The 2972-nt window shown below is 48.7% G+C and overlaps 1 pseudogene; it reads left to right on the top strand.

Annotated features, from left to right (window-relative positions):
- Nucleotides 1-2435: 2435 nt before the first annotated feature.
- On the top strand, nt 2436-2554 carry LOC136660915 (5S ribosomal RNA; annotated as a pseudogene).
- Nucleotides 2555-2972: the final 418 nt, after the last annotated feature.

Raw genomic sequence — 2972 nt, forward strand, 5'->3', positions numbered from 1 at the left:
CTGACCTGTGTGTACTGACAGAAGGAGCAGCACACGTTGGTTTCAGTAGGTCCCCACTGGGCAGCAAAGGGGTATGGGGGAAGGCAGAGAGAGCGCAGAATGGGGTGGGGGTGCAGTATTGAGTGTTGGCAGATCAGGCTTGGGAGGTGGCAGGATTGGCAGCGATGACATGCACTGCATCCCATTCTCCTTTCAGGGCTTGATCCGCTGTCATGGGTCAACAAGAACTTATGCCAACAATCTAGTTGGCGCGAGTCCAAGTTGTCCAAGAGTCCAAGTCCAATTGCGCAGGCTGGGGCTTACTCTGGGGCAAGGAGACAAATGTCCCCTTACCTCAAGGAGATTTTTTGCCTACTAAATTTCCCAGTGGGATGCAGCACAAGCTGTGCTGGTGCTATTGCTTTGGCGCAGGGGGAATTTGCACCAGATTGGGTTGCCCATCAAAATTCTTTCTGTACACGGTGCACGGAATAGTGCACAGAATTAATTACATCAACACTCTTTCTGTGTAGTGTTTGACTGGTGCAACCTCGAGGCAAAATCCGGAGCCGGAGTCCCTGAGGCAGTTCATGGCTGAACACAGTCACGTTCTGGCAACTCCTGCGACGCCGCTGGAACCAACCGTATTGGCCTCTGCCTTTCCATTGGACCATTTCAGCGACGTGGAGAGGGGGGATTTGCTGCATGGGAAACAGTCTATCCTCCATATCTACTTTACCCAGTCTTTGCGCACTGGAGAGGACACTCTGTTCCAGAACCACCAGTCAGAGCGCGATACCATAGTCTTCAGAGACTGAAGGATGCCAACAATTTACTGGTGCGTAGGTGCACTTCTGTATGGTGTTGCTAGACCACCACAACAAAAGCAAACCTGATTCAAATACACATGGCTGTTGTATCAAGCTGTTTTCAAGTTTTGCAAGTGCACAGGAAAACTTATACACATCAGGCATGCACCACACAAAGAGGGTCTGGATGCAACCATATACAAAGTCACATCAACATTGATTTTTTTGCATTGATTCATCTGTGGCAAATGCTTTGGACCAATTGTGGAAGTAATGTTAGAAAGTCTTCTAGTTAAACTAGAATTCAAGAGTAGAACGCAGAGTGAACCAATGGAGGAAACAAAGGAAATTGCAGCAGCGACAGGGAGGTCTCTCTAGAGGCCCCTCGGCAATACATTCCTCCTGCCTTCCCTGTGCTTTGAACAATGCAACACTCCAGGAACTAGGAACCCTGGGAAATTTAGCTCTCCAGGGCACCTAGGTCCTTAGCATGCATGTTAAGTGCCCAGGATATTACAGAGCAGAGGTGGAGGAATGGAAGCCTTGCAGAGAGGATCTCAGTGAAATTTCCCACTGCAAGTAAGGAGGAAAGGAAGAGGAAGCACCCTTGCAGGGGGGATGCTGATGGCACTTGGAAATCCATGTCCTGGGTTCAAATTTCCTTGGAATCAGGGCTTAGCTTAGCTCAGCATTCCGAGCGCCCCTGCCATTTCCGATCTTCAGGGCCATTGCATCACACCGATGGCAAAAGGGAGAAGTTTGGCAATTACTGCTTCTCCCATCAGATGCCCTCAACAGCAAACATGGCAGCAGGTTGGAACAGTAGGAGAAAAATAAAATGTGCAAGACAAGAGCCAGTTGACAGAATCATGACACCCGACATGTATATAGTTCAAGGGGAAAGCGTACCTTTGGAGTGATATATGTTAGCAGTTGATAAGTTATTCATCACCAGGTGATCAATTTCACGCCTGGAGGTTTTCTTTTCACTTTCTTTTCCTCTCCTGCCCCCCCCCCCCGCCCCACCACCAATTCCTTAAAAAAAAATTGGAAAACACAAAATATTTTTCTAATTAAAAAAAAAAAAATCCATTGTACCTACTAGTCACTGCCAGCCTGAGAACCTATGACTGGCTGATGGTGGAGAAAAGGAATTGGGTGTGGGGGGCAGGAGGAGGGGGGATGAAGGAGTGAAATAATGATTTTATTTTTTCATTAAATAGAATTATAGGCAGTTACTCGAAGCAACTGTGGGCTTAATTGAAAGAAAACCATTTCTTCTTAATTTACTTTTCACGGTTCCAGATGATAAAAGAGTGTGTTGGCTGGAAAATTAAATTAAAAAGGTACAGCAGCAGAGAAGCTTGACATAATGACAGGCAAGCACAGGTGGGCTGAGGCGGGAGGTGATATACATTTGTTTTCACTTTAACGAGACCGCCAGATGAAGCAGAAGACACAGCCTCCCTCGGCCAGCCCCTGCCCAGGCACGTATTCCTGCGTGTGACAGTGCTGGCCCCCACGTTTGGCCCACTGCAAAATCCCTAAGTGATGATAGAGGACACTTGCAGGAGGCGAAGAGAGCTTCAGTTGAAACAAGAGAAAATTCTCTAGCAGAGGGGCATAGGCAGCTAAGAAAAACTCATAGGTTTTTCTTCTGTTACCCTGCATGTGCCTGATCTCGTCTGATCTCGGAAGCTAAGCAGGGTCAGGCCTGGTTAGTACTTGGATGGGAGACTGCTTGGGAATACCGGGTGCTGTAGGCTTATACCATGATCTCGGAAGCTAAGCAGGGTCAGGCCCGGTTAGTACTTGGATGGGAGACCGCCTGGGAATACCGGGTGCTGTAGGCTTATACCATGATCTCGGAAGCTAAGCAGGGTCAGGCCCGGTTAGTACTTGGATGGGAGACCGCCTGGGAATACCGGGTGCTGTAGGCTTATACCATGATCTTGGAAGCTAAGCAGGGTCAGGCCTGGTTAGTACTTGGATGGGAGACCGCCTGGGAATACTGTGAGCTGTAGGCTTATACCATGATCTTGGAAGCTAAGCAGGGTCAGGCCTGGTTAGTACTTGGATGGGAGACCGCCTGGGAATACTGTGCGCTGTAGGCTTATACCATGATCTCAGAAGCTAAGCAGGGTCAGGCCCGGTTAGTACTTGGATGGGAGACCGCCTGGGAAT

This window comes from Tiliqua scincoides, chromosome 9, assembly GCF_035046505.1.
Source record: "Tiliqua scincoides isolate rTilSci1 chromosome 9, rTilSci1.hap2, whole genome shotgun sequence".
NCBI lineage: Eukaryota > Metazoa > Chordata > Lepidosauria > Squamata > Scincidae > Tiliqua > Tiliqua scincoides.